General features: G+C 40.9%; 1 long non-coding RNA gene and 1 pseudogene across 1 annotated transcript; one reads left to right on the top strand and one right to left on the bottom strand.

Annotated features, from left to right (window-relative positions):
• The first annotated feature begins 8982 nt into the window (after positions 1–8982).
• Positions 8983–20284, top strand: LOC133364165 (uncharacterized). The gene is made up of 4 exons (XR_009757854.1): positions 8983–9063; positions 17872–18007; positions 18288–18430; positions 19851–20284. It is a non-coding gene; the product is annotated as an uncharacterized LOC133364165 (long non-coding RNA).
• On the bottom strand, positions 12749–12867 carry LOC133364681 (5S ribosomal RNA; annotated as a pseudogene).
• Positions 20285–23239: the final 2955 nt, after the last annotated feature.

The following is a 23239-nucleotide window of genomic DNA, read 5'->3' as shown; positions in this document are numbered from 1 at the left end:
TGAAAACCTTATTCATAGGGTCGCCATAAGTCGGAATCGACTTAAAGGCAAATTTTCAACAAAGGAAATAACTTTTATTCTAAAAAGGAGAGGATTTGTGCCTTTAACATGCATTCCTAGTCCATGGAACCATTTATTTATAGCAATAGTGTGTAGTAGGGCCACTGAACTGACCTCTGCAAATCTTATTGAAAACCCGCTCTCTCTACATCCTTCTCTCTCATTTCAGCTTTAATCCTTAACACTCAATCTGAGTTTGCTATTAAAGTTGCTGTTTTGACTCCCCCTTCTTTCTTTTCCTCAGAGAAGTACATTTTTGTTCTACCTTTGAGTGGGACTTTTCTGTAGCAAAATAGGCAAGTAAAAGTACGATTAGATTGTATTAATTTTTCTTACATCTTCTCAATCAGTGGTTCCCAAACTTTATTCCCACAGACCACTTGAAAATTGCTGAGAGTCTTGGTGGACCACTTAATTATTTTTCTGTTGTAGCAATTGTAATGCACTGTGCTTGAACCTGTATGATTTTTAATTGCATTTTTGTTGTTTATTTTATTCTTTTTATTGTATTTCATTATATTACAATTTACATTCCATAGAACACAGATTGTAATACAATAAAATACAATCTAATACAGAAAAGAAGCAATAAAAATACAATGAAAAATCAATATGAATGTTTAACATGCCATGGACCACCTGAATGAAGTTTGTGGACCATTGGTAGTCCCCATATCAGAGTTTGGGAACCCCTATTCTAAATCTTCTTGGGTATGTTCTAACTGCAGCACTTTAGTAAGCTTTTTTCCTAGTTCTCAGCTATATTAAGAGTGCTAAAAGGGACTGCTTAAGGATAAAGAAGGAATGATGCAGATAGTCTGCATATGCTTTCCTTGTAGTATGTTCTGCCTTTAAGACATATTTTTAAAGGGCTTGTTTCATAGGTTGTCTTTGAATCACCATGTATGTAGAATGGAACTAACATGAAAAAACATGGGTTTTTAAATCTTCTTTAACACTTTCAGAGTTCTCGTGACTAAAGAAGCAGCAATTTGTGGAATTTAGCTGCATTCATAAATCAGCCACCCAGCTGCTGTGACAGATATTTTTTCCTTCAAAAAATATAATTAATGGAGCTGAACAGTTTTGCAAACATCTTGCAGTTCATTGTATCCATTAAATTCTTTCTTGTCACTACTACTGTTAGCTGGCAAAACAACGCTGCTGTGTGTGAATAGGACCTGCTAGAAGGATACATTTTATGGAATGCCATAATACTTCAAGCAACATGAAATGCATTGATAAGGTACAGTAGTTCTTTGCCAAGCCTTCAGAAGAACAACAACATTGGCTTTGACAACATCCATAAAATATTACCAGAGTAAGACCATGGTAAATTAAATAATGCTGCAGCATAGACAATTATATTTTGGACGCAAGGTTTATTCCCTTTTTGTGATGAGTACTAAGCAACAGGACAATTAAAGAGAGAGATCAGTAGTTTTTGTTGTTGGTGTTTATAATTAAAGATTATAGCTTACTGTGGAGAAATGCTGTATATGTGTTTATGTTTGTGGCTAGAACCAAAAATATGGTGTGTGACCTCTGTGACTGTCAGTAGGCCTTGAATAAGCCTGCTTAGCGGTGGGTGCCGGGAGCCAGGTTGTGAGGACAGCGAGTCATGATCACTTCGAGATTTTATTAGATGGGGCCTGGGTCAGGTACATTCATTCTGACTGGTCTAGGGAACAGCAGACTCTAATTGGCTGGAGGTTCCAGGCAGTTGGGAGTTAACTGTTGGTTGAGGAGAGTCAGTTAGGAGTCAAGAGTTAAGAGTTGGGAACTGAGGAGCTAGGGACATGGCTGATGAGGACAGTATGAGAATTAAGTTCAGAGAATAGCCATGGGAAGAACTGTGGTCCATAAATTAATACCCAGTGTGTCAATCGTACTTGTCTGGTGAAGATCAGAAGAGAACTGGTGACTGTTGGTCTGGGACACTGCCCTGTGAAAAGGTCTTACCAGAGGGAAGTGACACAAGCAGGTTTTTTAAAAGTTGGTTTAACCGTTTTGATTTATGTATTTATTTATTACATTTTTATACCATCCCATAGCCAAAGCTCTCTGTGCGGTTTACAAAAATTAAAAACATGGAACATTAAAAACAAATACACAATTTTAAAAACCATACAAACTTCAAAGCTATGAAGCACAGATAAACAAGGTAAAAGGCCTGGGGTCAGAGCTCAGTACATGCTGTTAGAATGTCTGGGAGAAAAGGAAAGTCTTGATCTGGTGCCAAAAAGATAACAATGTTGGTGCCAGGTGAACTTCATTGGGGAGATCATTCCATAATTTGGGGGCCACCACTGAGAAGGCTCTCTCCCTTGTGCCATCCTCTGAGTTTCCCTCGGAGTAGGCAACTGGAGGAGGGCCTTTGATGTTGAACATAGTGTATGGGTGGGTTCGTGTTGGGAGAGGTGTTTCATCAGGTATTGTGGTCCCAAGCCGTGTAAGGCTTTATAGGTTAAAACCAGCCCCTTGATTCTGGCTCAGAAACATAGGCAGCCAATGCAAGCAGGCCAGAATCTGTTTCATATGTTTGAACCATCTGGTCCTTGTTATCAATGTGGCTCAAGTGACTTAACTATTCAAGCAGCCAGGAAGACAATCAGAGGAGCTATGGGGCAGAGAGGCAGATTTTCCGCAGTAGCTGGACCGGATTGTGGAAGAATTTGGCTGGGGTGGAGGTTTAAGGAAAGTGGCCTGAGGTAAAAGCTGCTTTGAGGCTGGTGTCAGCAATGGTATTTAGAAACTGTCAGCAAGCACCTTTAAAGAGCCAATATACGTACGAGCATTCCCTTATGTCAATAGTATCCCTTCGATAAACCTACAAACTTAGTTGAAGATTCATCCTGCCTCTCGCAGTGTTGGTGTCCATCTCGTGCCTAAAGCCTACAATACATGCTACTAGCTGGTTTTAGCAGCATTCAGAGTGAATTGGTGGCCATAGAAATTTTTTTTAAAGCCTGTGTTACGTGAAGTGAGGCTGAAGGGGATCAGGGTCCCTGACACTGACCAACATGCACAGCCTGATCCCAAGACTGAGAGTTTTGGTAGCAAGGTTTTCAATTACTCTGGAACACCAAAATGTGTGGTTTTACATGGCTCTGGTGCAAAGAGTAAGCTTCAGTGCTGCTGCAACATTCTTGATTGATACTGGTGTGCTTACTTTTACCTCTCCTTGCCATAGTGCATTGGTGCCACATTCAGGCACTTGGCAACATGCCTTTCCCATTCAAGTTGAGGATAGTATAGTTACTGAGAGGCCCACCACCTGGAGCATCACCTGTTCTTTGCTCCCTTGCAGCTAACTCAGTGAGTAGGAACTGCTATTGCTCTCCTTATAACTGCTTGTGTTAATCTAACAAGCCTGAGCAGTCACCAGCTCAAACCCCTGGAGGAACAAGGAAAGGAGTTTGCTGTATATCTGCTGCTATTACCTTCACCACCAACATGTCTCAATAGAGTCTGGAAAAGGGTCTCAAAACAGCTGTTGAGGTTCCTGGCCAGCTGGGGCTTATCATAAGTGAGCTTGGTTGTACTTCCAGGCTTTACCTTAGAAACCAATGGGTCCTAATACCCTACTCTTATCATCCTCTGATCAGATATTTTTCAAGTTCCATAGCAGACAGGCAGAGCCTACCCTTTGACAACATGTTCTTGGACTCCAGCTTCCATCAGCTTCAGCCACTATGGCCATTGGTCAAAGATGGCAAGAGTTGTAGTGCAGCTACATTTGAAGGGCCACCATCACTTGTTTAAGATATGTTCTGGATTCATGGATCATCTGTATTATCTCACACACAACACTGTAGCTTCTGAAAGTCAGTTCTGCATGTGAATCAGCTTGAGTGGAGCCAACATTGAACATGACATTTAGCACTAAGGAAACCAGGAACATTAAGGAAACTACTTAAAAAATCAACACTTCTATCATAGCAATCCCACACTGGCCTGGATCCCTGAATGAAACAAACTGCCTGTGCATAGAAAACTAGTATCTTAGGAGATGGTTAAGTAGAGCCCTTTCCTTGATATACTAGAGCTTTATTCACAGGGCAGCAGTAAAATATGCAACATTCACTCAGGGGTGTAGTTGTTTGGGAATGTTGGAGGGGGGCGTAGTCCTGTTACATTGTTGGAAGCAGGGTCCCAGCCAGGTCCCTATGTATGAGCCAGTTAGCATGAAAAGGGAGCATGTTAGCTACTGAGAACAGTCCTTGTCTTTTTGTGCTGATTGGAGCCAATCAGAGTGAAGGGAAGTGAGTCAGCCACTGAGAAGGCTCTTCTAACTAACACACAGCCTTCCCTTTCACATTGATTGGCTCCTAGGGATATCTGTTGTAGTGGAATGTGGACTCATGAGATGATAGGGGGAGCAGGGGAGATGAAAGAAAGTGGAAAAGGGTTGTGTGGCTGCGAGGGAGTATGGCATGACTATTAAGAAGGGGCCCTATACTTCTGAATTTGCCACTACATTATGAAATCCACCCCTACCCCCACATATAGCCTGAAGAGGACTTACCACTTGATTCTTCTGGATGTATAAATTGGACCCATGCCACATGCCAGGACTCAGCCACTACATTCCTTAAAATCCTGGCTCATATCAGGAAAAAGACATCAAACCTTTTCTAATTATTCAAACAATGTGATAAATATGCAGCACTTCTTTATTGCTTTTCAAAAGCAGTCTGTACCACTATGGTCCCTTTTCTATTTCTTTTCCATGTTTTCCTTTCAAGTTGCACATAAAGGGGTGTGGGCCAGGAAAAGAGTGGCAAGAAGATTAAAACTTTGATCTGTCACGTAGTTCCCGTCCTACCCACATCATCACCATTAACATATATAGTATGTCAGCAGTTACGACTGAATTATTTTGTTAGTTTTAAAAAACCCTTTCATGTTCAAACAGCATTGAAATGAGGAGGGTGGAGATGAAGAATCTGGCTTATACAAATACTCAGTTTAAAATATTTTGCATTTGCGAAATATTGTCTACCTTGTACTACTGTCTGAGCGCATATCTAAAATAGATAATAGCTGAGAAAATATAGTGTTTTTCTTAAGAAACATTAAAATGCACATATTTTTAGTCACTTGGCATTTAAATTGCAAGTAAGCAATACCTCACATTTACATTTCTTTTTTTAAAAAACAACAACCTGGCATACCCCCACCTCTTCTTTAATGTGTTACAGCACATTTCTAACCACACCTGCTCAGAAGTAAGTCCTAATAAATTCAGTGGGACTTACTCCTAGCTAAATGAAGTAAACATTGCAGCCTCAAGCTGCAATCCAGTACATGTCTACTCAAAAGTAACCTCCATTGGGTTCAATGGGACTTACTCCCAGGTAAGTGTGTATTGGATTGCAGCCTGAGTCTGATTATTCATGGATATGTGTGTATACATTCACATTCTAAATTCTGTTATGTTCTATAATACACAGAACATTATGCTTTGTGGACAACAACAGTCCTATGACCAAACCACACATTAAATGCAGCTGTCTTTTTATTTTCTCCTGTTTTTGTTTTAACTGAAAATCAGCCTAAGAAGTTGCTGGTGGGGATGGAAAGGGGCTTAATCCCTTCCCCTCTTCAATTGTGAATTCAAATTTAACCCACCCATACTGTTTCCCTACCTATGGAAGAAAACAAAAGAAAGAAACCTTTATTGTTCTTTTTGTGTGGAGAGAAACATCAACTGAGGAAGTGATTTTGAAGGTTAAGCAGCTCCCCTCCCACCATGGCTGGTGCTCTATTCAACATTGTAGCCTCCCATGGCTAGTTTTCCATTAAAAACAAAAAGTGGCAAAGAAACACACAGGTATATGTGTAACATATAATTTAACCTTTTATATCCCAATACTGGTTCCAATATGTGAGTGATACTTCTCCTTCCACAACGGATGCCGTTCATAGCATTTCAGATTTGCTCTTAGTTTGGTTCCTTTGCTCATTGTGAATAGGGAAACCTATGCACCCTGGTGCATTAAGGGGGTTGCACATGTGGAAGCAAACTTCTGCATCCGATTTCCTCCCTTGGCGGAGACCCTAGAAAGCAGCAGACTTTCCCCCCAGCATCTGTTCAGCAGAGCCACAGTAGCAAAAACAGCACCAGGAGCATTACAAGTCCCTGCACCAATTCCTAGGAAAGGCAGCAAGGCCTGCCTCTGGAGTAACTGTGACTGATAGAAAATATATACAAAGTGGCTTCTTTTTCTTAGAGCATCCCCTGAAAAAACCAATCCTCTGGTAAGTGCAAGCATTATTTGAGATGTCTCTACCGAATGGCTAAAAGCAAGACAAAAATAAATGCTAACTGTAGTGGGACTGTATTATACTGGAGCTTCCTTTTTAAAAAGGCTCTCTGTTGTCTCTCAGTTCTGGAGTCATGCGAGAAGCTTCCTCTCATTTCTGGACTCATGCAGTCTTGTCATGTTACTAGGTAAGAGGCGGAAATGGGGTTATGAGATGGAAGACTACATTAGAGATGGAGGGGAAAATATATGATTGCATCCTGCATAGAGTGCTGAAAATAATACTGTAGCATTCAAGAATAACCATCTAAGCAGATTTTTTTCCCCCTGAGCAACCAACAGTTAAAATCATGGTATTTTTTAGGATTTTAAAGGCACAATCCTATCTTTGAGTTTTACTGTCTGAGAGTCTATAGGGCTTGGCAGAAGCCCCACTATGCTGGTTTAATTGGAGCTATGCAATTGGCATAAAATATTTGCTGGTGAACACTTCACTGGAGGAATGACCAAAATGGAATGGAATCATGCTTGGGACATGGGCTGGACAGAACAGAAGCACACTTATACCATATCCTGTATCCCTTCATCCATGGCCCCATATACTGCATAGTTTTACACCAGATCTGATACAAAGAATTTCCCACTGACTTCAAGGGGTAGAAAATATTTTTAAAATAGCCAGTCCCCAACATGTTAGTGACTGCCCTGCTCACATTGCCACAACTGCCCATAGAATACATGGAACTCAGCAGCCAATCACAGCACAGCACCGCCATATAAAACCTCACACAGGAAGACTATAATTCAGGGCACAAACCATGGATTATAATATCCATGAAAACATGGGCAGGCTTATACAGGTGCAGGCAGTCCTTCAAACAACACAGGCCCGAACCATTCAGGGCTTTAAAGATCATCACTAGCACTTTAAACTAGGCCCAGAAACATACTGGTAACCAGCATAACTGGCACAATAGTGTAATGTGTTCCAACCAACCAGCCCCAACTTGCAGCCAAGTGGCTAATGTTTCCAAACCATTTTTAAAGACAGCCCCATGTAGAGTGCATTACAGTAGTCCAGCCTGGATATCACTAGTGCACAGATAAATTAGGCAAATCAGACAAAGCAGACAAAAAGCACCCTAGGCCATAACTGCTACCTGAACATACCCAGTTAGCATCAACAAGTCCACATACACTCCCAGACTATGAACATGAACATTTAGGGAAAGGATAACCCTGCTGTAAACCTGTATCTGGAGTCCATTTCCTCACCCACTATCTCTGTCTTATCTGGATTAATCTTCACCTTGCTCCCCATCATCCAACCCAAAACTGCTTCAAAGTACCAATTCAGAAGTTCAACTGCTTTCCTGGGATAAGTAGCTGGAAAAAGGAAGTAGAGTTGAGTGTCATCAATATATACATTCAAATAATCAGCTGGGGTAGAAATGTTTAAGGAGAGGAGATGCCTGCAACAGCTGCTGCCAGGCAACAGCTGGGAGAGAAAGAAGCCTGGCTTCTTAACAGAGCTGGCTCTGCATCCCTTCTGTGCTTCAGCCTGTTGTAATGTATACAACCTGCAGCAGCAACAGGAAAGATGCAACAACTGGAATATCTACAGAGCAGGTCAACTTTCTTGCCAACTCCAGCTGGTCTGCATTCACTATTGCCCTCTCTCTTAGGGGTGGAGAGCCATCAGCCAATCCCTGGAGAAAGAGCCACCCCCCCCCCCAGTGATTGTAGCAGCTGGCTTTGAGGCCAAGACTCCTCAAAGGGGAGGAGTGGACAATTCCCAAAATAACACACCTGAGTGGGGGAGGGCGGTGTTTGTGATTTATTTTTATTTTTAATCTGCTGGAGGATGATGAGGATTTTTCCCCCTGTAGCAGCCAGGATTAGTGTGCTGCCAAAGTTTTCTGTGGCTATAAGGAGGTGGTTATTGATTTATTTTATTTTTGTTTAATTTTATGCATGATATATTATTTTGGCTTTTAATTATGTGTTGTAAGTTGCTTGGAGATCTTCAGGTAGCAAGCGACTACTAAACTGAATAATAAATAAATACATTTATACTCTGCTTTTCTGCCACTCAAGGCACCCAAAAACAAAGAAAATGCATATATACTTTGAAATTTCAGTTAAGATCACATGGTTTGCCCTTAGGGTTGCTAGGCAGAAGCATCCCAAAACCTGAGATTTGAGGGATGAGCCCTCGTGATGTCTGTCATGCCAGCTTACCAGCCTTACCCTGGCCTGCAGTTAAAATGGCTAACTCCCAAAGCCTTATGGGGGATTCTTCCCCTTGACATCTTCCTTGTTAGCTTGCTAGCAAGCAGTTAAATCTTTGGTGTTCTTTCATCACTGTGACTTGGTAATTTTTATAACACAGCTGTACCAGCTTACAGTAATTTTGCACCTTCTTATCAGTGGAAGGGGGCCTGGTTCCGTCAAGGCCGTAAAACTCCTTGCTTTGTTATGGGAAACCAAGAGGAGGCGCCAGGTGCTGTGGGAACATGGTTTTTTCATCCCTTTGATGAAAATGTTAATTGGTTAATTGTCTCTGGCTGGGAGGGAATTTTCCTCCATAAGAGGAGGCTCAGAACGCTGGGTTTGTGTCCCACTTTGGAGCACCACCTTGCCTATGGTGATGTTCTGTTGTGGGTCCATTTACATCTTGACTTGCAACTCCCTGAGGGGAAGAAGGCTATCTATTGAAAGATCCCATGCTCTTGTAAGTATAGCTAAGGTAGATAGTTCTGTTATTTTGATTTGTGCCAAAAAACTTTCCTTTACCTTTGTTACTAAACACCTTACCCATTTGGGTGTATGGTTTTAGGATTCAACTTGCTGCTACAAATTATTTGTGTGTACCTTTTTGCTTTTTGTAACCTTTTTATGTTTTTCTTATTTTTTTTAAATAAACTTTAATTACTTTAAACCAATGTGTGTTTATTCCAGAGAAAGGGGTCAGTTCCTAAATTCAGTCCTTGCCATTTGACCACAACTACCGTGTACCAGAGAAATGTTTTTACCTAAGACTTCAGAAGGGGCCAGGAGGGTATCTAGCCTCTGGTCCTGAGAGGCTCAGGTGTTTAAGTGGGCTCTGGGGTTCCCTTTGCCCTAGAGTAGCTAACTAGTTGAAGGGTGGTGGCAGTACTACCTTGCAGGGTTGGTGTTGATGTGCATAACCTTGGCAAACCAGGATTTGCTGGGATCAATTGCCCAAGGCTGGGGATTGACTCCTAGGACAGTGAGAGCAGACGGGAAGAGCTCCCCACTTTCACTACAATGTCACAGAGGCGGGCCTGAGTGATGTCATTAAGCATGATACATTAAGCATCAATCACAGTTGCTTGGAGCATACAATTAAAAAAATATCTGATTGGAAATTAAAATAGAAATCTTAGCTAAAAGATGGAGGCTGGGTAGGGAACATTTAATCTAGCCTACTTGCTTTCAGGAAGAAGGGTTTAAGTCCCGCCAGGCCAGGCCAGTCACCAGAAGGCCCCTGTAGGGACAAAGGAGCCTAGTGTTGTGGAGATGTTAGATGGGAGCATTGGGGAGTAAAGATGGATGCTCCTGAAGGCTGCAGTTCTAAACACACGTACTAAGGGATTAAGCCCCATAGAACTCAACAGGACTGACTTCTGAGGAGATATAGTTTGGATTATGCTGTTGGTAAACCTTGACTAGGGATCCTCTGCAAAGACATCCATCTCCAAGCAGGGTTGTCAACCCCTTGCCTGGAATGCCCTGCCATTATCTTTTAATGTGGCTACTCCAAACATTTTTACAGATTTGACCCTTCACTTCAGAAAGAGGTCTGAGAAATGAGTAAGACTAAGAAGTATCTTTTAAAATTGTTCTTTTCAATTCACTCTTGAATGCACATCATACCTAGGGCAGATCCACACCATTCATTTAAAGCATGTTCAACACCCATTTGAAGCACCTGAATCCTACCACAGAATCATGGGAACTGCAGTTTGTTAAGAGTGGTGAGAACTATAACTGTGAGGGGGAAAGGACACTTCCCAGGATTCTTTAGGGGAAGTCGTGCGCTTTGAATGCGAGTGGGATGTGCTTTAAATGTATTATGTGAATCCACTTAATAAATTTTCCCTGCATGTAAATCGTTTTAATTAATTTTTCACAATGGAAATGAGCTATAGACTGTAGTGGGTGACCATGGGCTACTCACCATCTCTCAGCCTATCTGCCCCTCAGGATGAAAACAATGGAGAACCATGACCACCCCAAGGCATACTTAAAATGTAGAGGAAGTATTGTACAACCATGGTGTGAAATCGGATACTTATTGGGACACAGTATGACAAAATATTTATATAAGCATGACTATCAAATATGTTCATTATTTACACAACCTGTAAAGATATTTATAGTGCAATCCTATGTTTGTTTACTCAGAAGCAAGTCCCAATGTATTCAATGGGGCTTACTCAACCAGGGAAAACTGTACCCTCAAGTGATAAGGAACTTGTTCTTTTAACAAGCCTTTTAAGTTGAGACCTTATCCCAGTCTGTGTCTGAGTTGGAATTTTTAAAGTTTTTAAAGCTTTTAAAAATGTTTTTAAAGATGTTTTGTTTTAATATATTTTAAAGTCTGTTTTTATGATTTTTAAAGTGTTTTTAGTGCTTTTGTTTGCCACCCTGGGCTTCTGCTGGGAGGAAGGGTGGGATATAAATGAAAAGATAAATAAATAGAAATAAATAAATAAACTTCATTCACCCAACCCAAAATTTGGAATCATGCCACTTTAAGCTGTTTTGCAACTGTTTATACTTGTTTTATGGTTATTGGTTTTTAAAGGCATTTATTTCTTATTGTGAGCTGCCTTGGTTTCCAATCACCAACCCTACCTCACAGGGTTGTTGGAAAGGCTCCATATACACACATACACACACTTGCAGGTGTAAAAATGCACCCCATATAATAGTTTATTGTCAAACCAGTTGGTCAATGAGGAACATTTTTTTAAAAAAATCAGTATTAGTTTCCTAATTAAGTTCCATTAATTTACAGCACAATCCTAACCATGTCTACTCAAAAGTAAGTCCTAATGGAGTTCAATGGGGTTTACTCCAGGTACATGGGATTAGCATTGCTTTACTTCCAGAAAAGCAAGTATTGGATTAAATACTTTCATATTTCATAGCCCAGGGTCTGACTCTTGCACACAAGAGAAAAGAAAACTTTAACCCATATTACCTACGCAAACTGCAAAATTTCAAAGCCACCATTTTCTGACATTGAAATTAAGCCTAGGCATGCCTGGATCAACAAGTCACAACCCTGGCTTCATTTATTGGCTACAATCCTGAAAGGGCAGGGTTAGAGCCAGAGCTTGGAAAAGTTACTTTTTTAAACTATAACTCCCATCAGCCGCAGCCAGCATGGCCACTGGATTAGGCTGATGGGAGTTGTAGTTAGAGCTAGGAGCTGTTATAAAGATTTGTAAAACAGATTTAACAGTCGCGCGGAGGAACGGTTGACGTTTTGGTGTATCTCTTGGGAACCAGACCACTTAGAATTTTTTTTTTTGAATTGAAGCTGAGAGTCTGGAGATTAAGGGGTGCTAGCCGGAGAACTGGAGGGGACCTCCAAAAACCGGAGACTCTGGCCAAAATCTGGAGATCTGGTAACCCTATTTGCACTATTGTTCTCATATATGTAAAAGAACTGCATGGTCTAGGCTACATAGGTAGGAATTTCTAGGGTGAAAGACAATCATGTTCCGGAGGAAGTTTCCTTTTCAAAAGTTATGTTGATGAAAAGTCTTCTTCTGCCTTATCAATCAAACACAGAAGTATTTATATTCCAAAAGAGTTTGCTATGATAATTAAAATCACAGCCTGAGGGATGGTGTAAATTATTTCTAAACATTGTACAGATAATGAAATCCCCCTGTTAATTGATTATGTTTAGCACTGGATGGAGAATCTATATTAAATCAAAGTGTTACAGTTATATAACCTGAGTGCACATTTCTTACTTGGTCAAAATTCTATAAAATATTTTGTACCTGTCTCAAGATTGCAAGTTTGGCAACATATAAAATATGAAACAAGTAACTGGTGAACTTACAGCCACCAGCCCCTGCTATATCCAATCAACAGCTTCCATGCTCTGTGTGGGGACTGCAATCCATTGGCCCCCATATATATAATCAGTGCATGGTAAGCATTATGGCTACGTGCGCACTAGTTTCTTAAAAAGCAGTGAGACCATTTTGTTTGGGAGTGGTTTGAAAAGAATCTGCATCCAGCTGTTGTTGTTGTTATATGCCTTCAAGTCAATTATGACTTATGGCAACCCTATGAATCTTTTTTGGATATATTCATAGGGTTTTCATGGTAAGAGATATTCACAGGTGGTTTTCCATTACCTTCCTCTAAGCCTATGGCACCTGCTATTCCCAGGCAGTCTCCCATCCAAATACTAACCAGGCTTGACCCTGCTTAGCTTCCAAGATGAGACAAGATCAGGTGTGTTCAGGATAGTATGGGCATAGGCCTGCATCCAGCTGTACACATCTTTATTGTTTGATTGGAATGCACCCAATCCCACTGCTAATATCAGACTTTTTAGAACCGTCCACAGCAAAACATTTACATTGGACAGATGTCAGAGTTGCAATGAGTTGATTGACCAAACAGTTTGAAGTCAGTGTGAAGCTGGCTTGAAGGGAAAATGCATTTAATCTCAAAAATCCCAGATTTTGAGTACGAAGGGATGGAGTTTGACTGATAAAGTTTGTCAAACATCAGAGTGCTGATGTTGGGAGGGGGCAGCAGTCCTATGCACATTTACCTGGAAGTAAGCTCCCACTGAACTCACTGAGGCTTAGGCCTGAGTAGACATGCACAGGATTGCACTGTAAATGCATATGAGCCGTGAAATCCTATTCGTGTTTATTCAGAAGCAGATCCCCCATATTTGATGGTGCTTACTCCAAGGTAAATCTGCAGAGGACTGCAGTTTAAATTGATAAGTTGATATGTGGGTTGACTCTGTGGTGCAGCTTTCTGTTTGCTGAGGCAGCAATGTCTTCAATAGCATGGAAAAATTGGATTGTGTTTTTTTAATCTGGATACACTCATGACTACAGTTCCAATATGGCTTCATTCAATCATATCTTGGTATACAATAGCTGAAGTGTATGATGTAGCTGAGTCCCTTTTACTTCCTTTATTAAAAACAGATATGGAGTTCTTGCAGTATATACATACATTTCCTGGTGATTCTTAAGCAGCTGGTTTTTGGTGCCTGGTCAGCTGAATGCTGATGACACTTGTGTGGAATCTCATTCTAAGCTGCAGACGCAATTGGGGAAATGGTGCTTGATTTGTAATAGCACTGAGCATTACAAGCTAGACATATTTTTTTCCTGAATCAAGTAATTACAATTACAAATCTCAGTGATATTGCTAGATTGGTTATGGCCACCCATAGCCTTAGGTCACTAGCTTATTATTAGTTTCACTAAACATTATATGAATGCCCTTCTTAAAGTTCATTAAACAACATATATGAGGGCCATTAAGCTTGTGTTTGTCTTGACTTTGGTTCTTTCTTTCTTGTCATGGTAAATTACAGTGCAGTCCTGTGCATGTCCACACACACACACACACACACACACACACACACACACCACTAAGTCTGATACCCAGTGAGTTTTAGAACTGAAGAATTTGCCATCTTCATAACACAGAGTACTATCAACTTTTTAAAAACAATAATATTTATAGTTTAACCTCTGAATCATTTACTTCAGTTGTATGTTTTTTGGAATAAACAAGTAAAGTGCACGATGGTGGTTTTCAGTTAGTTCAGAAGTAATGTACAACAGTATTTTTCATCACACTTGTCACACGGACACAAAGCCGACAGACTTTGTACGGTTGTGCTCCGCAGAAGTCCTAGAGTCAGCTATTCAGTGAGAAATGATTGTTGCCATCTTGAGACTAGCTGTTACTTTAGTGTTGGCTAAATGCAGTGTGACAGGCCAATGTAGTGATTAATTACATGCCCTCAGGCTTGCCAAGGAAGAGGAATTGCATACGTGCAAGAGGGGCATTATTATATATCTTATTTCTTAAAAACAAATGCTTTACTCCATCAGTCTGTGGCAGTTGACTATGGTAAGTAACCATAGAAGCAGAGCTCGGAAAAATTACTTTTTTGAACTACAACTCCCATCAGCCCAATCCAGTGGCCAGCTGGCTGGGGCTGATGGGAGTTGTAGTTTAAAAAAGTAACTTTTCCAAGCTCTGCGTGATAGAAGTCACTGAATCTTTGGGGCTGTCATGGAAAGCTTAAGAGGAAGGGGAAGACACAGAAATCTTCTTCCTCACTTCCTGTTTTACACACACTCATACACACACAGGATGGGGGTTTCAAAATAAATTTGGCTAACATATTTGAGGTAGTCAAGGATATCTAATAAAACAAAGTGCGTTAAGCTTTTGTCAGCTGCCAGTGCGATCTACAAGCTATCAAATTATGGGAGCCGCCTACAAGCTACAAAATTTTAAGGAGTCTGAGAAGCTGCTGAGAGGCTAAAAAGGCTTTATAAGAGGCAATTCTTATGAGGATCAGCTAAGGAAACTGGTTAATGATGAGACTAGAAATTAAAGTGGAACATGCTGGTGGTTCCAAATATTTTAAATAATCTTTTTTTTTTTAAAATGCTGAGTAGGGGATGAATGGTGAGAAGCTGTTTCTTACAGAAAACCATTTAGGTTTTTGAATATGTGCTTTATTAATTGTGCACACATATGAGGTTCCTCCTCTTTGATGCCAGGCCACTCAGTATCAGGTTGATGACATTTTGCTCTCTCACCAACAGTTTTCCAAAGTACATTATTTAGGGCTGAACCACATATGATAATCAAAAGCGTGCTTAATTTGGCCGCCTTGATTTTGAAAGAGAGAAAAAAACAGTTGTGGGGCCCTGATCTTACTCCCAGTCCAGATTTCCTGCTGAGTCCCCTTCCGCTGCCACATGCTGCTTTTTGGTTATTTATGTAATTTATATCCCACGCTTTCTACCAAAGGAGTCCAGGGTAGCAAACGCATCTGTGATAAAAATACAATTAAAAATAAAAAAATATTAAAAACTTTAAAACGTCTAAAAACTATAAAACACAACAAAACATTTAAAACAAATTTAAAAACAGATGTAACCGAATCTTGTGTCTGAATAGGTCCATTGACACAAAAAGGTTTTCGGTAGGTGTCTAAAACAGTATAGCGAAGTCACCTGGCTAATGTCGATAGGCAAGGAGTGATTCCTTACAAACACAGAATGAACAGTGTGTGGCAATTGTTCTGCAGATCAAAGTGACTGAATTGGCATGAGTGGGGCAAGTCAATCTCTTAGGTTAACTGCTCCCAAGCTGTTAAGGGCTTTATATACCAATAAACACTTGTTTAACTTGACCAGATAGTTAACTGGTAGTGGCAGCCAGTGCAGATCTTTGAGCACAAGTGTAATAGACTAGCTGACTCTCACTCCTGTCAGCAGCCATGCTGCAGCACCCTCAGAGCAATACAGGAACCAAGGCAGAGGACAGTTTTGGAGAAGAAACTCCCAAAGCTGGATGGATACAGATTACTGATTCACTTCAATCTGGTTTCAGACCCAGTTAATGCAATGGAGGCAACTTTGATTGTGCTAGCGGATAACCTGTACTGGGAGTTGGACAGACATCCCTGTTGCTCTTGATACCACCAATGATGGTATCCTTCTGGACTATATGGCTGGGATGAGACCGGAGGGCATGGCTTTATGTTCATACTAGGTCTTCTTGGAGAGGAAGTTCCAGATGTTGGTGCTGGGACAGCAAACTCTAGGTCTTGATCATGGGCTTGTGATGTCCCAGATGGTCCCATCTTGCCCATCATGCTGTTTAATGTTTATATGGAACTTCTGAAGAAGGTTGTCTAAGCATCTGGAGTTATCAGTATGCAGATGACACCCAACCATGTTTTTACTTTGCATCAGACTCCAGGGAGAAATATTCAGGTTCTGAATTGATGCTTGAGATCAGTAATGGACTGGATCAGGATGAACAAACTAAAGCGTAACCGAGGTCCCGTCCATACGACTGTATAGTCTGCAATTTTATTACTTTGTGTCCTCATTAATTCACTGTTATCCATATGACATTGCAAGCTAGTACAGATTTTTGCATTCACAAATCCATATTAGAAATACCACTGAAAAACCGATATGCTTTCCTGTATTGATAATCAGTTGTATTAATGTCTGTGTGCTCAGACGCAATGCCATGGAATTTCCTGCAATAGGTGGTCCATGGGCATTCCTCCGTCATATGCCAAGCCCTGTCTCCTTCCCATCCAATAGCACATCCACAAACCTCCACATGCACGGGAATGAAAAAAAGTTTCTGTGCTCTTCTGAAAAAGCATGCAAAAAGGAAACAACCCTAATGGCCCAATCACTGAAAAGGAGTGGACTTGGAGGAGTGGCCAATGCTAAAGCAATTCAGACAAAGAAAGAAAAGCCAACATGTATGGATGCCTGATAAGCAGGTTTTCACAATAATCCGACCACAAACAGGACATGTATGGATCTCGAGGCCACCAACCAAATATGGAAAACGTGGATTTTGCGGTTAGGTATGGATGGGCCCCTAGAATAAACAGAGGTGTTTCTGATCAGTAGAACTGCTGATCTGGGGATAATTCATTCCTTTTTGGCTGTGGTTGCATTCTCTTTAAAGATGCTGGTTTGCATTCTGGGTTTTCCTGGATCTGGTTTTGAGCCTGAATGTCCAGGTGACAGCCATGACCAGGAGTACCTTTGCCCAACTTGGTTGTTGGACTGGCTGCGTCCATTCCTAGAGAAAGTAGATTTGATCATGTTTACAAGGACTGCTGCAATTCACTCTGCCTTTGAAAAGTGTCTAAAAACTTCAGCTCGCCCAGAATTGTGCAGCCAGGGTGTTTTCTGGAGCTGGTTAATAGGTCCATGTGATTCCATTATTACAGTTTCATTAGCTTCCAGTAGGGATGCAGGACAATATCCGCTAAATCGGACTTAGTACTGGATTTCAACTCAATCCAACAGTCAGCTGTCTTTTCAGTCTGGCACTGATTTCTTGAGGCGGGCTGCAGCAGTAATCAGCACAGTTTTTTTAAAAAAAAATCTGCTCCAAATTTTACTTTATTGTATTTGTATTTGGCTGTCCTCTAAGTTGATGCATTCTTAACAGCTGTCTAGGTGATAACAATCACCATTTACATCCATTAACCTCCCTCCAATATTCTCAGAAATGGCCATTCATGTTATTTTTTTTCTTAGTCTGTCTATTCTCTAATTCTTCTGTTCCTTAAATAATGTTTAGGCTGAGTAATAATTTCTGTCATTATTCATAATCAAATTAAATTGCAGAAGAAAATATAGTTTTCTCAATCTACCATATGATGTTTCAATGCAATGCAATTTTTTTTCATTTTCATCTATGAAAGACTGTACATTTTTCCTCTAAGGGGAAACAACATTACGAATACTGCACACAGCATAGCAGATACTATGTGGGCGTTGTGTGGAGGACCTTAAATAACGCTTTGTTCCGGAGTGTGTGGATTGCACTGGTGGACAGAAGTGGACGGACATCACATTAAGGTTTGCAAGCAAAGCAGTATCATTTTATTTTAAAACAAACCGTCTGTCAATTGCAGCATTTTCTCTCTCACACTGGCTCACTTAGATTCTATTTTACACATACATGCATCTCCTTATTTACTCACTACTGTTACATGAATTGGTCATGTCTGCCCATTATGCCAATTACAAAAACAATTATGCTTCACTGCACTGCAGTGAAGGACACTCCTTTCTGAATGCAATAGGAGGGACTCACTTCATTCACTACTCAGCATATTTCTTTGGATTTCTCTTGTAGGTTTTATAAATAAGCCCCTGAGTGCCGTTGCCAATGGGGAGATGATGATGATGCTTATTTGTACTCCAGTGTATTCCTTCAAATCCATTGCTAATTACAACTTCCATGCGTTGGCCATATGCAGGCAGGCATCATGCCTCCAGGTAACGATATGTGATTGATTGATAATGAGTCTGAAAATACTATGTCAATTTCTCTGCAAAGTAAAAAAAGGAGAGAGATCATACCGCAACCACACAGCTGAAACTAAAAAAAAGGGAAACTGGGCAACTTTCATTGAAATGGGGTTGGGTGGGATTTGTGCATGTATGTGTGACTGTGTCAATTAAGTCAACTGTTTTGTTATGAAACAAAGGATGCTTCCTCAATGAGGTGGTAGAGTGGACTGGAGAGAGAGAGAGATAGCTTAAGCTTGACCTCATCCAACACACTAGAAGTACTAATAATAAAATTAAAAATAAAATGCCCACCCCTCCCATGTTAAAACTTCAAAATTTATTACATTTCAAAACATCTTACTGCGGGCAGGAAGGAACTCCAGAGTCCAGAGCCAGAAAGTAGACCAGATTTGGCTAGAAATATAATGCACAACGTTTCTGCATATCAACTGCAACAGCTTGACTCTCATCTCACAGTGCTTTTTTATCATCACAATTTTTAAAACATTAATTAAAAAAGGACTAAATTGCTGCAGCTTGAGCTTGACTCTTAGCCCAAATAAGGTCAAAGGAAGGGACAGTGGCCCAGACTTAAGGTGTGTGTGAGTGCACGCACTTTCGAGTGGTGCTTCAACATTGTCATCGTTGCAAAAATCAATGCAGCGAGCAGGCAGGAGAAGAAAAAACTAATCCCTAGTTCTTCACATTCACTGGGTAAAAAAACCTTTTACTTTTTAAAAAGAAATTAAAATTTAGCAGGCAAAAATAAGTTAAAATAAGCTGTGGTTGTCAACTTTTCAACAGTAAAAAATGCAACACAACAAGAATAGCAAAAGGGGGGAAGCACTGAGGCAAGAGACAGTTTATCTGCCTAATTGATATGCAAATAGAGGGGAAAGCATGTGGAACATCATACGCATTTTCATAATCTTATCATCTTATCAGGAGGATCGTTCTGCACAATATAGGAAACGGACCTTTAGTGTGGCGGGACCTATCCTGTGGAATTCCCTCTCCTTAAATATTAGGCAGGCGCCATCTCTGCTATCTTTTTGACACCTATTGAAGACCTTCCTCTTCCAACAAGCCTTTTAAGTTGAGACCTATCCCAGTCTGTGTCCGTGTCAGAATTGCTTTTGATATGTTTTCTTTAATAATATGTTTTAACCCGTTTTAAAAAAAGGTGTTTTAAAGCCTTTTTAAAAACTGTTTTTAACGTTGTTTTGTTTTAATGTATGTTAAGGGTTTTTTTATGATGTTTTAAAGTGTTTTTAGTGTTTCTGTTTCCCGCCCTGGGCTCCTGCTGGGAGGAAGGGTGGGCTATAAATCAAATAATAAATAAATAAATAAATAATAAATAAGCATTTTCGTTAAAAAAATTACATTTTTTTGCTAAAAACATCAGATCGGCAAGTACGAAAATGGTAACGAAAAAAGAGCGGATCAGGGAGGAAAGATGAACCCTCAGAATCCAAGTGGATTGGAACTAGGCAACGAACCCCATCTGTAGCTTCCAGTCAATTTCTGGGCCCACTTCAAATTGCTGGATGTGACTTTTCCAGCCTAAACAGTTTGGGACCCAGATATTTAAAGAACCATCTTCTCCAATATGATTTTGTACAATTTTTGAGACTGTCAGACTTTCCTGAGTCTCCCACAAATATCAATGTTGAACTTAGTTAGGAAGCATTTCATTTCATTCTCCCTGACATCTTATTCAGTATGCTATCTGCTGCCTCTTCTCTCTTATTGTTGTTGATTATTTTGTACTATTTTGTATTATTGTTTTAATATGTTGATTAGACTGTAAGAAAACCTTGAGCATTTATTTTAATGAAAGGTGAGACATAAATACTTTAAATAAATAACTTTTTGCTTCACTTTAATAATAAAGTGAAAACACTTCCACTGAAGCCAATGGAGGGGAGGAACTATTTCCATTCACTCTTTTCCTATACAGTCATTTTAGGACATCAAATTCTGACCACTTCTGCTATCAATTATGACATTCTAACAGTAGTATATAAACCATATTTCAAGTAGGCCAATGCGATGGGGCTACACACCTTTGGTCTTAACTGAGAGCACACCAGCTGGGACTTCGGTGATGAAATCTATGGTGAAAAGACACTTTACTCAAAAAGGGGGCACTCTGCACAAGCAACAAACAGTCTGGCCTAATAGTAAATATTGGAAGAACATATTGCTGATAATTGTCTTCTCTGAAGCCTAACTGGTACCCTGAGGTTCCTAGATGTAAGCACTCAACAAAGATCTCAACCCTACATCTCCAACCGGGTGTCCTGCCCAGAGTGTGAGGCACAAGACAGAGACGAGGGTGAAAGAAATTCTTGTTTTATTAGGGTAATTGAAACATCAAAGGCAGCACGCCTCATTAACTCGACTAACTAACTCACTGCAAGCCCAGTCGGGGGGGGCACAAGCTTAAATAGGAAAGGTCCTCGCTGTTAATCTCTCACTTCTTCGAGGAACCTCCCTCTGACCGGCGTGCTTCTCGTGATGTCTGGCGCGGGTGAAAGAGGGTGTGCCTCCGACGGCTCATCTGACAATACCGACTGGATGCAGGCTGGATGTCAGGAGGCGGGGAAGCATTTGAAATGTCAAGAGGGGGATCCAGGGGGGTTGGAGTTGCCACGCGCACCAGAGATTCCCCCAATGGTTCTGTTGGTGTGTCTTCTTCAGCAGGAGGACTGTCCGTGGGAACTGGCACAGTGTCAAGTACACTCCCTCCCCCAGTGTCCTCGAAAGTCTCAGGCTCTGCCCCTTGCTGCTCTAGCTGAGGGGGCTGAAGCTCCTCCAGCCCCCTTCCTTGATTCTGAGGGGGCTGAAGGTCCTCCACCCCCCTTCCTTGATTCCCTTGAAAAACCTGGGGCTCGACACCAGGGATGCAAAGGCAATGCATAATGTACAGGTCAGCAAGGTAAGGAAACTCCATACCGCCAGCAGTCTAACAGTTGCTAATGTATCCCCCTGCAATATGTGCCAATTATGTGTTTTGACTAAACAATGATTTCTCCAACAAGTAGCAGCAATGTCCCCACACTGTGCAGAAAGGGGTGGGCCCTGTTGGCCAGGCCACAAGACCTCACACCAAATTAAGGTCCCACCATGCACTAGTAAAGGCAAAGTAGAAAACAGCCATCTTTCTAGGAAAACACCAGGCACATCACCCATTTCTATGCTGGACAAATTCACGACCCCTCTTGTTTTTCAGGATCAGAGCTGGTCTGAAGGAGCAGCACAAGCTGCAGACCAAGTTCCACTGGTGTGGAGTGAGTTGTTTACATATTAACAACAGTATTTATATACCCCTCTCTCATAAAATATCAAGGTGGTATACAACGGTATGCAAACAATAATATATATATATATATATAAAACTAAAAACAGAACAAAGTAATTATTAAAATGACTAGCTAATCAACAAAAATTTTAAACAGCTACATAGGCCTGTGAGCATAGTTGTTATTGTCCCAATAACTACATTATTTTCCTCAACAGCTGATACCCCTAAAATAGATGGAAGGTAATGGAGAAAGGCCCTAGGACCTTAGGTGATGCCGCTCTCCTTTGGAACAGTTGCTCACTGACCCCAACCAAACACCTAGCATGAGGCATTAGCACAGGTAATCAAGGTAGTGCCCTCCACATGTTGCTGGACTATGGGTAGAGAGACACACTTACTGTTGTGCTGGTTCTAGTGTGTCTCCACCTCTTTTCTGAAAATGGAGGTGCACGAAGCTAGTCAAATTCTGCCCCTTTTTACTCTAAAATCCTGGTTAGATCAGCTCGAGTGCATTTTTTGTTTTTTATTCAGCTGCAGGTGGATTTTGCAACTGATTGGTAGATCAACCCATTCATCTTCTAGGTATGACCCATGGAAACACTCTGCGGCAGGCTCAGGCAGAGACAGTGATTGGCCCAACGCTTTGCTGTGGGTGGTCCTGAAAGAGCTGAAGTCAGCAGTGGGTAAGGGAGGTGTGGCCAGCAAAGGGCAGAGTTGCTTCAAAATACCATCCTGGCTGCTTTTGAAATTATTAGTGTGCCCACAGCCTATGGCTCCAGTCACCCCTGATCATTGAACATGCTGGCTGAAGCTGATGGGAGATATAATACACAATTGATTACATTTTTCCTCTCCCCTCTACTTTTTGGCTCTCTCCCCCACAACATTTAGGCTGGCTATGGGCCTGCAGCTATTGGCCATTACTCATTATCCCCAGGTCTCTTCTAGCTTTTTTTAGGCAAGCCTCCAAAAGGTGCAAGGGTAAGGATGTTACTCCCGATGCAATGCAGATCACCAGCAAGGCCTGCACCTTGACCGGCAGTCAAAACAACCCACATAAATCTAAGCTGATCCTATGCAGAGATGCTGTGGAAGTTCTCCTAAGCCAGATTCAGAAGTAGTTTTCAAGGATTTTATGGAAGATATTTCCATGACAACAGAGTACTTAGTTATTCAAATTCAGAGAGAAACAACATAGTTTAAAAAAAAACAAACCACAGGCCACATAGACTCAATGATGCTCTAAGAATAAAAAGAGGATTTGGAGTGAGTGGTAAATGCAATCTCCTCTTGTATACATAGTGGCAATAAAGTATTTTTTTACTAAGGTTACACTTCTTATACCAAAGCCAACTCAGCTTCTGCTGTATCATTCTTTATCTACGGGGTCCTTTGAAGCTCTGCAGTTCATCAGAAATAGCATGAAAGAAATGTGAGAAAAACAATTCAGGATAGAAATATAAATTTTAGTGACATAAAACAAATGG

The sequence above is a fragment of the Rhineura floridana genome, chromosome 9 (assembly GCF_030035675.1).
Source record: "Rhineura floridana isolate rRhiFlo1 chromosome 9, rRhiFlo1.hap2, whole genome shotgun sequence".
Classification (NCBI taxonomy): Eukaryota; Metazoa; Chordata; class Lepidosauria; order Squamata; family Rhineuridae; genus Rhineura; species Rhineura floridana.
The sequence above is the reverse complement of the archived record's forward strand: the minus strand, read 5'-3'. Positions and strand labels throughout refer to the sequence as shown.